This window comes from Oreochromis aureus, linkage group 9 (assembly GCF_013358895.1).
Source record: "Oreochromis aureus strain Israel breed Guangdong linkage group 9, ZZ_aureus, whole genome shotgun sequence".
Taxonomy (NCBI): Eukaryota; Metazoa; Chordata; class Actinopteri; order Cichliformes; family Cichlidae; genus Oreochromis; species Oreochromis aureus.
In genome coordinates, this window is record NC_052950.1 from 36671916 (window position 1) to 36686448 (window position 14533).

The following is a 14533-nucleotide window of genomic DNA, read 5'->3' on the forward strand; positions in this document are numbered from 1 at the left end:
ACGAAGTAGTATTTTGTGGCCACAATTTATTCATTTTTTGGACCATGTCATCAGAGCGGCTCCGTAGTTTTGGAACATACCCCATGTGGTTAAAATGTGCTGCTGAGTCACGTGACTGCACAACAATAAATCACAGGAGAGCAGGAAGAAGGGGGCGGAGCAAAGTGTGTGTGGTCGAGCAGAGAAAGCTGTTTTGTCATGAAACGGGTGTAAAGCAATGAACTTAGAAGAGAGAAACAAACTAAAGTATAGATCATAAACCACTACCAACGTTTGGATCGATATCTGCATCGATCTGCCCACCCTTGTCTCCTGGATCGTAGCTGAGATCAGCGTGAACCACGTGGGTCTCTGCTCCCTGATCTGTTTGCTGTGTTTGGAAAGAGTTCCAGCTTCATCACGGAGTTTCTCTCGGTTTGTGGGCTCATCTAAAGGTAAGCACCGAGCTAACTTTACTGTGAGTTCAGTTCATGTTGAGTTTAGCTCCTGAATGAGGTCTTCTGCTGCTCTCCTCGGTGTCTGTTCACAGTTTATTGTCAACACGTTGAGAGAAGAGTGAGAGAGTGTTTGGAGAAAAACACCAACTAATCATTAGCTCAGCATGCTGGGAGAAGTTGAGCGTTTGCTGGCAGAAAGTTGGAGCAGAAAAGTCTTTTCATTGTCCCTGCAGCTGTTTTTCTGCCTGCACCAAACCTCTACAGCCTCATTTCTATTTAAGTGATAACAGGAAATCAGAGCGATCTGCTGCAGTATCAGGGTCACAATAAACTTTATTGTCCAGCTGCTGTGGATGAACACATTGTTTTTGTAGATCTGGGGTTTATAATAGCAGCAATATTAATGAGACAAGGACACCTCTATCTTAACATAGTGAGTCCCTTTATTGCCAGGCCACAACACAAAACACCTCACCAGCTCAGGTATTTCTGTGTATCTTGAGAAATAGTCCACTACAACCAAATACTGGCTGTTACTCCAGTCAAAAAGATTTTGCAGTAGAGTTGGACCTGTTTTATTGTTTCATATCTGTCTTGCTGCTGTCTTATTTGTTGTGGTCTGTCCTCTGTTTTAGGAAGGCCTGATGTGCATACAAGTCCATTTTATCTCTTAACGTCTTGTTAGAAACCGCTCTTTCTGGCTCTCTGGGCAGCACGTCTGCAGTTGCTGTGTGTATGCCTGGGACATGTGAGATGGTGAAAGAGAACCTCATTAATCTTATTCTCAGTCTTTGTACTCGTGGCAGTAGTTCATCTAAGTTCTTGGAGACTAAAAGTAGTTCTAAAGGCTGGTGATCTGTCGCAACATGAAACTTGATGCTGATGAGAAAATCACTCGCACGCCCAGGTTATGGCTAATAGGGCTGCCAAAAATGATTATTTTGATAGTCGACTAGTCACTGATTATTTTTGTGATAATCACATCAATAATCACATCATGCATCCATTGGATCGAAAATGAACCGCTTATTGCACCAGCATGCATCTGTCAGGTCTCTCTTGGAAATGAGATTTTAAATCTCAATGAGATTTTTACCTGAATAAATAAAGGACTAATAAATATAACTATCATTAGCTTATAGTGTTTAAGGTATGTGCTAACCAAAAATAAAGACAAGATGACAGTTTATTAAACTTTTAATGAAATTTGCAGATTGCCTCTGTGGAGTTCAAAAAACTCAGCCGCCTGCTTCTTGCTATCTAAATATAACAGGACACTGGAGTAAATTCTACCATCTCACACTTCTGTTTAACCAGTTTTCTGTTTGACGTTTATTCAGCTGTGTAAAAACTATAACTTTAATCTCAGCCAAACCGATTTACCAAACAGTAACATTTTTAAGGTATCCAAGTGACTTATCATGTTAAACCTGAGTAGCGAAAGACCGTTGGGAGTTTGAAAACGATTTGCCGGTGGTAGTTCGCTGTTCTCGCCGGCTCTAGTGAGCCAGCTAGCTATTGAGCTGGTGGGTAACAGACGTCTCCGAAAACGTCGGAGCACTTTTGCCAATATGTGATGTCTTGATAAATCGAGCAGATATTTGAAGTTTACACTGCTACATTCTCACCTGAAAATATCTGAAAACTTTATTTTGTGACACAGAAAGAATAATAAAAGTAATATTAAAACTAAGTAGCTGCCGCCATTGTTGAAAACTGGAATTGGCTGAGCCGCGCTATGAATTCTGGGATAGATTAGTCACGAAGAATACACCTGACCCATCCTTCAAATCTGGGGAAATGAAGGACGCATTTGTCGACTGCATTTGGAGAAGTCTTCTAGTTTGGACAGCCTTTGTCGCATCGCTGTAACGCTATGATACCAGAAACTGCTCCTTCTTCTTCTTTGGCATTTAATGGCTGCTGGGATCCTTGTAGATGCAGTGCTGTCATCTTCTGTTTCAGTCTGTTAGTACACTCTTAAATCCTACTACTTATTCCTGCGTCTTTCAGGATCTTACAAAGCTTCAAACGACGCGTCAACTATTAAATTAGTCGTCGGCAAATTTAATAGTCGAAGTAATCGTGACTAGTCGACTAATCGTGGCAGCCCTAATGGCTAATGCTTCCTTCTCTATTTGAGTATATCTTTGTTGTGTGGGGGTTGATGCTTTTGAAGTGAAGGTCACTACCTTGGTTGTGTCATCCTCTTGTTTCTGAAGTAGCACTGCTCCCAATCCATAGGAGGATGCTTAAGGCTGATACTGTTGTTTGTGCTTTGGGACTGTAGAGTGCCAGGTACTCAGTTCTGACTTAATGCTGTCAAACACTGTTTGTTGAGCCTCACTCCAACAGCACGTTTTTGCTACCGAGTAGTTCTCTCAATAGCTGTGTTTTTTCTGCTTGGTGGGGAAACATTGCCTTGATGATTAACCATTCTCAGGAATTGTCTCGTTTCACTTACATCGGTGGGTGCCTCCATGTTGCTGACCATGTTCACTTTTTCTGGGTCTGCTTTGACGCCTGTACTGTCAATGATCTGTCCAAGCAACTTGATTAAGGTTTTTGCAAAGTCGCATTTCTCACTTTTCAATATCACACCTGCTTTTGTGAGCCACACAAGGACTGCGACTAGTCTCTTGTCGTGCTGGGCCTGTGTGTCAGCGTTAACCAAAATGTCATCCATTTGGCAGACAACTTCGTCCAGCCCCTCCAAGACCTGAGACATTCGTTTTTGAAAATGCTCAGGAGCTGAAGATATGCTGAAACAGAGTCTATTGAAACAATACCGTCCGAATGGTGTGATGAAGGTTGTGAAAAGAGCTAACTGCTTGGACAAAGGTATTTTCCATAATTCTGAGTTAGCATCGAGTTTTGAGAACAACTTTGCGCCCTCTAGCTGTCCTAGGGTGTGCTCAACTGATGGCAACATCTGTCTTTCTCTTTTCACAGAATTGTTCCGTTTGGTCAAGTCAATAAACACACGCACTTCTTCTCTGTTTGGTTTGGGTACTGGAAAGATTCCTGCGCAGCAGTCAGTAGACTGCTCTACTCTGGAGATTACCCCTAACTCTTCCATACAAGCTAGCTCCTTTTTGACTTTAGGCAATAGGGAAGTGGGACCCTTCTTGGGGTCGACAGGTAAATGGCTTGGCATCTGCTTTAAGCTCAATTTTGTATTCCCCCTCCGTTTGTCCTAAACAGCTAAATAGTTTCCGAAACTGCCGCTTTACCGCCTCAGCTGAAGTGAGTGACACTGCTTCTACTCTGTCCACTAACCCAAGCTCTACACTTGCTGGGCAGCTAAGTAACTCTTGTGTCAGGTCTGCTACTACATACACAGTATTGTAGTATTGTAGTGTTGCCCGGAGTACTCAGGTTAGCTGTAAATTTCTCTGTAACTGCTAACTTCTTTTTTTGTAACTTTGTGTCAATTTTGAGCCAACAGTCTATATAGTTAACTTTTTTTTAGTCATCCATGCATCCTCAGTTCTATCACGTGCTACTGTGCTACTTCCCTCTCTTCAATGTCACCACCTGCTGCCCATATTTCTCCCACTACCCCCGACCTGCACTCTCTTACATAGTGACCTTTCTTTTTACACTGATTGCAGACTACCTCTTTGGCTGGGCACAGGTTTTTGCTGTGAGGTGTTGTCTTTCCACATCGATTGCATTGCCTTGTGTCATGTTTCACGTTCCTCTCTGTGTTTTGTGGCACGGTCTTTTTTGGTTTGAAATGTTTTATATTTGCTAATGATGTCCACGTTACAAGGATTCTCCTGCTTGAAGTTGTTTTTAAGAAGATCCTGCTGCTTCTTAACAAGCTCACTTTGGGGAATCCCTATCACTGCTTTTTCTAACATGAGCTCTGCATCCACTTGCAGTTCCTCCGAGAGCCTCTTGTCTCTCATTCCGACAACGAGTCTGTCAATTATCATTTCACTGTACAGCGCCCCGTAGTCACAATGCGCCGCCAAGGCATATAGGGATGTAATAAACCGATCTGCCGTCTCTCCCACTTCTTGCTGCCTTCGGTTGAATTTTTCACGTTAAAAGATAATGTTTCTTCTGACTACAAAGTGTGCCTTAAGTTTGTTTTTGAGAGTGTGGTACTCACTCGCCTCCTTTTCGGTCAGGTTCATTGAAGTAATCATGTCTTCAGCTTCATAGCCCATTGAATACATCAGAGAACTAGAGCTGGTCATTATTCTAACTCACCCTGGTGTGTGATGCTATGCAGCTGTCCTCATAGAAGCTGATGTCACAGGACGTCACAGCATCTCTATAATAATCCAAACTGTTGGTAACAATCCTGAAAACCTCCCAGTCGGTGTAGTCCAGACACACCTGCAGATTCTCCACAGCCTCATCAGTCCGATGCTTCAGTGTCTTCACAAAAGCTTTAGAGAGTTTCAGTTTGTGCCTATTTGCAGGGATCAAGTGAACCATGACATGGTCTGAGAATCCTGATGCAGTCTGAGATGATGACCCTCTTACTATCAGCTCACCTTCTGTTTTGTAGTGCTTTTTTCTTCCTTTTCTTTAAATTAAATCTATGAGGTTCAAATGAAGCACCAAACTACAGTTACTCAGTCAGTGGAGGTTCAGTAGTGCAGTTTTTCACCACTGTTGTTAACTGGAGGCTGACACACTGACTGAAGACATTTAGTTTGAGTGGATTTGAGCTTTCCACCTCAGCTTCTTTTTGTCAAGGATGAAATTCATATAAATATATTTTGTGTTCCAGCTGATCATCAGCAGGAGACGAGCCATTTAGACTCAGCTCAGCCACTACAGAGGAAACAATGACTTCAACCCAAAAGGTGAGCAAAAATATCACTGTTATTGAACCTGTGTGCACGTTACAACTCTCATTGTAGCACATCATCGTAATGTGATAATATCACCAGAAGGTGGTGGTAACACACCTACAACGTGTTTGTTGACATCTTTGACAACTTTGATTCCACTAATGGAGTTTCAGTTTGTTCCACGACTGCATTTCACTCACTGCCTCTGTTTGTATCTCTGTCACTGCAGGACCAACATGGAGCGAGAAGTCAGCGCTCTCAGGAGGCCGACAAACCTCACAGAAGAAAGGGAGAGAAAAAATACAGCTGTGATGAGTGTGGGAAGGGTTTTGCTTGTTCTGAACACTTAAAAACACACCAACTCATCCACAGTGGAGTTAAAGTGTACAACTGTGACTTGTGTGGAAGATCTTTTACCCAGACTGGACACTTAAAAACACACCAACTCGTTCACAGTGGAGTTAAAGCTTACAGCTGTGACTTGTGTGGAAAATCTTTTCCTCGTGCTGGAAGCCTGAAAAGACACCAAGTCATCCACAGTGGAGTTAAACCGTTCAGGTGTGATCAGTGTGGTAAAACTTTTGCTCACAGTAGCCAGTTACAGTGTCATCAAGTTACCCACTCTGGAATTAAGCTGTACAGCTGTGACATTTGTGGAAAAACTTTCAGTTGTGTAGAGAGCCGAAATAGACACCTACGGATTCACACTGGACATAATGTTTGCTTCTGTGATCAGTGTGGCAAAGTGTTTACATCAGATGCAAAGTTACAAGACCACATGTTTACCCACACTGAGGAGAGACCTTATAAATGTGACCTGTGTGATAAGACTTTTAAAGCTCCACGTTACCTGAAAAAACACCAAGAGATCCACTCCAGGAAGAAACTCTACAGGTGCAGTTACTGTGAGGTATGTATTTATATTTTTATCTTCTTATTTAAGGCTGACTGTTTGGATCAACTCTGCTCATTAAATTATGTTCGCATGTTAGTAATTCTACTGGACTGAATGGCATCTACTAGAATTTTGAAAAAGTCAGTAAAGAACATAATAAGTCATCAAACTAAAAACAATGATTACTGTAACTTTGTATCCACATTTGAGGATTTACAGTTGCACTTGTTCTGATTCATTATTGAAATTATTTGTAACTTTCAAATCTCAATGTGACATAAAAACTTTATGCACAGCACGGGTGTCCAAACCTTTTGTAAAGAGGGCCAAATTTTATAAAATGAAGATGCACAGGGGCCAGTGGTTCCTTTTGACATTTTTTTCATAACAATGTTACATGTAAAGACAGGGTGGGCCATTTATATGGATACACCATGATAACATGGGAATGGTTGGTGATATTAAAGTCCTGTTTGTGGCACATTAGTATATGTGAGGGGGCAAACTCCTCAAGATGGGTGGTGACCATGGTGGCCATTTAGAAGTCAGACATCTTGGATACAACTTTTGTTTTTGTTTTGTTTGTTTTTTTGTTTTTTTTTGTCTGTCCCATTTGGTTCTTTAGTCGTCAGAATTGTTGTCTGAAGACCAACAAGGATACCAAATGGATTTATTCTGCCAAATGGATCATCATGGCATTGCCGTATTGGTCCATTTGATCAAACTTTGTTGTTATTATTTATTTTATTTTCAGTTGTTACAGATGGGACAGACATGACTGGGGGATAGGAAAGGGAGAAAGAAAGAGAGGAAGGAAAAGAAAAACAGAAGGAAAAGGGACAGTGAGAAAGGGCACTTACAAAGACAAAGAGAAAGAAAAAAAAAAATCTCCTGGATCACCTGTTGAGAGAAAAGAAGAAGACAAGCAAAAAAAACCAAACAAAAACAAAGCAACATACTAAACACAACACCATCACGTTAATCTAGCTAAGTGTGAACAGCAGTATATACTAAATATTGAAAGTTGTTGTGCAGCACACAGGACAGACAGCGCACAATGTGCTTTGAAGTAGCAGCTAAGAAAGGTGTAGTTTATGTCTCACGAACAGTGAACACCCGTGTGCACACCTGTGTGGATCAGCGCTTGTATTCAAAAGGTTTCCCCATGTAACGGTCTGCTAGAGGGTGTGGAGGCCCATAGCCCCGTCCCCAGGGCATGAAGCAGGCATGGAGGAGATCCAGGCTCCAGACATCCAGAGGCCCCAGAGTGCGAGAGCCCAAGGAGTACCACGGAGGGGCATCCGTGCCACCTTCCTGGGAAGGGCTGAGGAGATCCCCAGGCAGGGGTCACCCAGTAGCCATGGAGCAGAAGCCAGAGGGGCTGCACCGGCATGCCCGCCCGGCTCTGCCGGCAGCCAGCTGTGCCAGAGTGAACCGAGTTGCAGGCCCGAGGCCGGAGGCCGAGGGCCCCTTTGCCCGGAAGAGGCCTGACCGGCGACAGGCACCAGGCCCCGCCAAGTAGCCACCTGGAGTGAGCTGGTGCATACCTGAGCGCCCAGCCCTGGACACAAAGAACCACCAATGCACCAACCCCTGAGGGCATCAGTTACCAGCAGGGAGTGTGTGTGGGGAGATAGCCCTCCACACTTGGAGGGCCTGGGAGTACCCAGGAGGTGGAGTCTAAGACCCGACCTGACATATGAGACACAGACAAACAGGCACACACAGACACAAACATGCTTTCCCACCCTCATGCACACATATACAAACACTCAGCACTCACCCAACGTAGGGACAGACATACATAGACATGTACACACAATCATACTCCCCAAACATACTCAACTTTTCTTTTTTCAATTGGAAGAGGGCCATGTGACACATCAAACTCATTGGTAATGTCACAAGAAAAACAATGGTGTGCTTAGTGTTTCATAAATAACTCATGAAAGAATAAAGATTCTTTCATGAGTTATTTACAAGTTTCTGACCACTTATAAAATGTGTTCAATGTGCTGCCCATTGTGTTTGTCAATGCAACCCTCTTCTCCCACTCCTCACACACTGATAGCAACACCGCAGGAGAAATGCCAGCACAGGCATCCAGTATCCGTAGTTTCAGGTGCTGCACATCTCGTATCTTCACACCATAGACAATTGCCTTCAGATGACCCCAAAGATAAAAGTCTAAGGGGGTCAGATCGGGAGACCTTGGGGGCCATTCAACTGGCCCACGACGACCAATCCACTTTCCAGGAAACTGTTCATCTAGGAATGCTCGGACTTGGCACCCATAATGTGGTGGTGCAACATCTTGCTGGACAAACTCGGGGAACGTGCCAGCTTCAGTGCATGAAGAGGGAAACACATCATCATGTAGCAATTTCAAATATCCAGTGGCCTTGAGGTTTCCATTGATGAAGAATGGACCCACTATCGTTGTACCCCATATACCACACCAAACCATCACTTTTGTTGTTCCAACAGTCTTGGAGGGATCCATCCGATGTGGGTTAGTGTCAGACCAATAGCGGTGGTTTTGTTTGTTAACTTCACCATTCACATAAAAGTTTGCCTCATCACTGAACAAAATCTTCTGCGTGAACTGAGGGTCCTGTTCCAATTTTTGTTTTGCCCATTCTGCAAATTCTGTGCGCCGATCTGGGTCATCCTCATTGAGATGCTGCAGTAGCTGGAGTTTGTAAGGGTGCCATTTGTGAGTAGCTAATATCCGCCGAAGGGATGTTCGATTAATGCCACTCTCCAGTGACATGTGGCGAGTGCTACGCTGTGGGCTCTTGCTGAATGAAGCTAGGACAGCCACTGATGTTTCTTCATTAGTGACAGTTTTATTGGGTCCACATTTTGGCAAATCCAACACTGAACCAGTTTCACGAAACTTAGCAAGCAGTTTGCTGACTGTAGCATGGGAGATGGGTGGTCTCGTAGGGTGTCTTGCATTGAAATCTGCTGCAGTGACCCGGTTACTGCGTTCACCAGATATCAACACGATTTCGATCCGCTCCTCACGTGTTAACCTCTTCAACATGTCAATGGCTGTGAACAAAGAGAAACTTGTAAATAATTCATGAAAGAATAAAGTTACATTGAAACCAAGCACGCCATTGTTTGATGTGTCACATGGCCCGCTTCCTATTGAAAAACAAAAGTTGTATCCAACATGCAGGCAGCCTCATCATTGGTCCGCTGTGTTCAAGGATTCCACAGCGGCCAATGGTGTGTGTGTGTGTGTGTGTGTGTGTGTGTGTGTGTGTGTGTGTGTGTGTGTGTGTGTGTGTGTGTGGGGGACTGGCACACTCTGATCTGCATAAAGTTGGGCGGGCATGGGTCCCTGGCCAGCCAATCAACTGTGAGTCCTGGCACGCTTGAATTTCCATAGAGGAAGGCGGGGCCACATGAGGCCAGGGGCCGTCAGAGATTACATTGCCCTGCCCGTTGGTTATTGGACAGGCGATTGTTGGTTGGAAAATTTTTACTGGGTATTCTAAGAATCTTGGAAAGAAAAGCGTCTGCACTTCTTGAAGGTGTTTCACCTCTCATCCGAGAAGCTTCTTCAATACGAAGAGCAATTAGGTAGATTCACAAGGCCCAGATTTAATTTAATTCAATTTTGACTTTGAAAGAAATATTATAATTATGATCATTTAGCTTGGACATATACACTGTAGAGAAAACCCTCTATACCTTGTAAAATAAATATTTTAATTTCCAAATAAAGAACAGATCTCAACACTGCAACGTTCAGGATAAAAATGTTGAAGGAATTCCCTGACTTACACTGTCTTTGTGTCTTTGTTTAGAAGCAGAGCGACACAGATGGATCCAGTTCTCAACCCTGTCGTCACTGTGGTGGTGGGAAAGAGTTTCGCTGTGACCTTTGTGGAAATACTTTTAATCAGCAACGAAACCTAAAAATGCATCAACGCAGACACACTGGAGACAAAATGAACTACTGCAAAGAATGTGGGAAAGGATTCCCCACACCAAGTGATTTAAAAAAACACGAAATCTTCCACAGTGGGGTTAAAAAGCACATTTGTGACCAGTGTGGGTCATCCTTCACCACTGCAGGTGAGGTTAAAAGTCATAAACGCGTCCACACAAGAGAGAAACCATACAAGTGCAAACACTGTGACAGAAGCTTTTCACAACCAGGAACTCGTAACAAACATGAAAACAGACACATTGAAGGGAACTTCAGCTGTGACCAGTGTGACAAGAGTTTTAAGAATCTCACTACATACTCCGAACACAAACGATCCCACGCTGTAAATAAACTGTTTCACTGTTACCAGTGTGCAAAAACATTCACTTCATTGTCTGCTCTGTGCAAACATCAGCGTGATCATGAAATCATTCCCATAAATGGATCACAATGAATCTGCAGAGACAGAAAGATCCTCTTCTGGTTTTAGGGTCAGACTTAAAAACCTTGAGATCAGGCTCCACAGAGTTCAGATGGAATTTCCTATAAAGAGTGTCAGCTGATGTCAGACTTGGATCTGATGGCGAAGCTCTGATTTCTGGACCTGCAGTGAATAATCCTGAATGTTTAATTTGTCAAGTTGTTAGTATAGATATGCACATCAATTTTCTGTCTTTTAATTTTTCTTAATGAGATAAGATAACCTTTATTAGTCCCACGCGTGGGAAATTTTATTGCTCTAAAATGTTATCCCTGTTACATTCAAATATTTCAAATTTTCCTTCAGGAAACAATAGTGTTTAGTAGTAGTACTTGTAATATAATTCTATAGAAATATCTTTTATGTCCAGTTACTATTACAGCAAAAGTTCGAACTTCATGTTTAAAGAAGAACACTCCAATAATCTAATAAGTTGTTCAATATTTTTCTAGTTTCATATTTTCATTGTTTTTGAAGTCTTTATTTCTATTTTACTTTTTAAAATTCTGTTTGAATCTGAATTGGCTTTGGCTGCATTTCAACGCAAGCATTTATAAAGAAATTTATACCACAAGGTGGAGCAGTGAGTCTATTCATGCTTTATTTAATCAAGCAAAGAACACATTCATATATATAGTGTTGGTCTGCAGAGGGAAAATTTGGATAAAGCATCAAAGAACTGTTCTCAGAGCACTCTGTTGTTGTTCGTCAGCTCAGGGCTTATTTCTAATTGGTTCTTTAATTGTTTAGTGTGAGGGACATGAGTGATGTCTCTGTCAGCAAAAAAACCCAAAAAACTGCAAAACTGACCGTGATAAAGATGCTAAAGAAACCCTTTAAAACATTTTTTTTTCAGTAGTCAAATGAATAAATCAGTTTCTATATTCTTATTGTGCAGGAGTTTTTTTTCTTCTTTTTGTTTTTTCTTGAGGTAAAGGTTACTCTTTCAACTTTTGTAAATGACTCTCCAAAGGTAACAATTCCACTGGAGCTTAAAATCTGGGATCTCCATCAATTGGTCTCAGAACTGAAGAAGTCCCTCAAATTATAGGTGAAAATGCTTGAAGAAACATAAAGAATTTTAGTCGCAATTCTTTTTAGAGCACCATTGCCTTTTCCTCTGGTTCCTCTACAAATATTTGGATCAGTATTTGCATCGATCTGCCCACCCTTGTCTCCCGGATCATAGGTGAGATCAGCGTGAACCACGTGGGTCTCTGCTCCCTGATCTGTTTCCTGTGTTTGGAAAGAGTTCCAGCTTCATCACGGAGTTTCTATCAGGGTGAGATGCTGGAAGCAGGTGTGACCTAGCTAGCTAGAGAAGCTCTCGTGGAGGCTGGCTTAATTTTGGAGGAAGAAGGTAGACGGCAGTTGGCATAAGCTGGCTTGTGACTGGACTAAAATGAATGAATTGACGACAACTGATTGAAGAAAATAAGAACAACCCCAGGTTTCTCTTCAGCACTGTAGCCAGGCTGACAAACAGTCAGAGCTCTGTTGAACCAACAATCCCTTTAACGTTAACTAGTAATGACTTCATGAACTTCTTCACAAATAAAATTTTTATCATTAGAGAAAAAATTACCAATAATCATCCCACAGATGTAATATTATCTACAGCTACTTTTAGTACCATCGATGTTAAGTTAGACTCTTTTTCTCCAATTGATCTTTCTGAGTTAACTTCAATAATTACTTCCTCCAAACCATCAACGTGTCTTTTAGACCCCATTCCTACAAAACTGCTCAAAGAAGTCCTGCCATTAATTAATGCTTCGATCTTAAATATGATCAACCTATCTCTAATAATCGGCTATGTACCACAGGCCTTCAAGCTGGCTGTAGTTAAACCTTTACTTAAAAAGCATCTCTAGACCCAGCTGTCTTAGCTAATTATAGGCCAATCTCCAACCTTCCTTTCATATCAAAAATCCTTGAAAGAGTAGTTGTCAAACAGCTAACTGATCATCTGCAGAGGAATGGCTTATTTGAAGAGTTTCAGTCAGGTTTCAGAGCTCATCACAGCACAGAAACAGCTTTAGTGAAGGTTACAAATGATCTTCTTATGGCCTCTGACAGTGGACTCATCTCTGTGCTTGTCCTGCTAGACCTCAGTGCAGCGTTCGATACTGTTGACCATAATATCCTATTAGAGCGATGAGAACATGCTGTAGGTATTACAGGTACTGCGCTGCAGTGGTTTGTATCATATCTATCTAATAGACTCCAATTTGTTCATGTAAATGGAGAGTCCTCTTCACACACTAAGGTCAATTATGGAGTTCCACAGGGTTCAGTGCTAGGACCAATTCTATTTACATTATACATGCTTCCCTTAGGCAGCATCATTAGAAGACATAGTGTACATACATTTTCACTGCTATGCAGATGACACGCAGCTCTATCTATCCATGAAGCCAGGTAACACACCAATTAGTTAAACTGCATGAATGTCTTAAAGACATAAAGACCTGGATGGCCGCTAACTTTCTGCTTCTTAATTCAGATCAAACTGAGGTTATTGTACTCGGCCCTGAAAATCTTAGAAATATGGTATCTAAGCAGATTCTTACTCTGGATGGCATTACCTTGGCCTCCAGTAATGCTGTGAGGAACCTTGAGTCATTTTGACCAGGACATGTCCTTCAATGCACATATTAAACAAATATGTAAGACTGCTTTCTTCCATTTGCGCAACATCTCTAAAATTAGAAATATCCTGTCTCAGAGTGATGCTGAAAAACTAGTTCATGCATTCATTACTTCCAGGCTGGACTACTGTAATTCTTTATTATCAGGATGTCCTAAAAACTCGCTGAAAAGCCTTCAGTTAATCCAAAATGCTGCAGCAAGAGTCCTGACAGGGATTAGAAAGAGAGAGCATATTTCTCCTGTTTTGGCTTCCCTTCATTGGCTTCCTGTTAAATCCAGAATTGAATTCAAAATCCTGCTCCTCACATACAAGGTCTTAAATAATCAGGCCCCATCTTATCTTAATGACCTTGTAGTGCCATATCACCCTATTAGAGCACTTCGCTCTCACACTGCAGGCTTACTTGTTGTTCCTAGAGTATTTAAAAGTAGAATGGGAGGCAGAGCCTTCAGTTTTCAGGCCCCTCTTCTGTGGAACCAGCTTCCAGTTTGGATTCGGGAGACAGACACTATCTCTACTTTTAAGATTAGGCTTAAAACTTTCCTTTTGCTAAAGCATATAGTTAGGGCTGGACCAGGTGACCCTGAATCCTCCCTTAGTTATGCTGCAATAGACGAGGCTGCCGGGATTCCCATGATGCATTGAGTTTTTCCTTTCCAGTCACCTTTCTCACTCACTATGTGTTAATAGACCTCTCTGCATCGAATCATATCTGTTATTAACCTCTGTCTCTCTTCCACAGCATGTCTTTATCCTGTTTTCCTTCTTTCACCCCAACCGGTCGCAGCAGATGGCCCCGCCCCTCCCTGAGCCTGGTTCTGTCGGAGGTTTCTTCCTGTTAAAGGGAGTTTTTCCTTCCCACTGTCGCCAAAGTGCTTGCTCATAGGGGTCATATGATTGTTGGGTTTTCTCTGTATTTATTATTGTGCGATCTACTGTACAATATAAAGTGCCTTGAGGCGACTTTTGTTGTGATTTGGCGCTATATAAATAAAATTGAATTGAATTGAATTGAATTGAATTGACAATGAAAGTCTGGTTGGAACGCCAAGTTGGAAACGGGCGACAGGGGAAATTGGTTCAAATGAGTGCTTCAAATAGTAAGAGAGGAATTCAAAACAATATTGAACCTTAAGAAGAATGAGAACATACAATTAAGTCCGATTGTGGTATCAAGAGAACTGAAAAAGTTCTTCAAAAAGAATTCTAAGGTATGGGAACCTCTTGATGGCAGGTAAGACAGAGGAGGAAACAAAATAATGCGTACTGAGCGCATATGTAAAAAGACTGTAGAAAGAATGCTTGAG

At 42.1% G+C, this 14533-nt stretch overlaps 2 long non-coding RNA genes across 2 annotated transcripts; both read left to right on the forward strand.

Moving 5' to 3' along the window:
- The first annotated feature begins 397 nt into the window (after positions 1–397).
- LOC120441773 lies at positions 398–5505 on the forward strand. The gene is made up of 3 exons (XR_005614264.1): positions 398–434; positions 5188–5263; positions 5481–5505. It is a non-coding gene; the product is annotated as an uncharacterized LOC120441773 (long non-coding RNA).
- Positions 5506–5624: 119 nt separating this feature from the next.
- On the forward strand, positions 5625–11459 carry LOC120441772. The gene is made up of 2 exons (XR_005614263.1): positions 5625–6161; positions 9968–11459. It is a non-coding gene; the product is annotated as an uncharacterized LOC120441772 (long non-coding RNA).
- The last annotated feature ends 3074 nt before the right edge of the window (positions 11460–14533 follow it).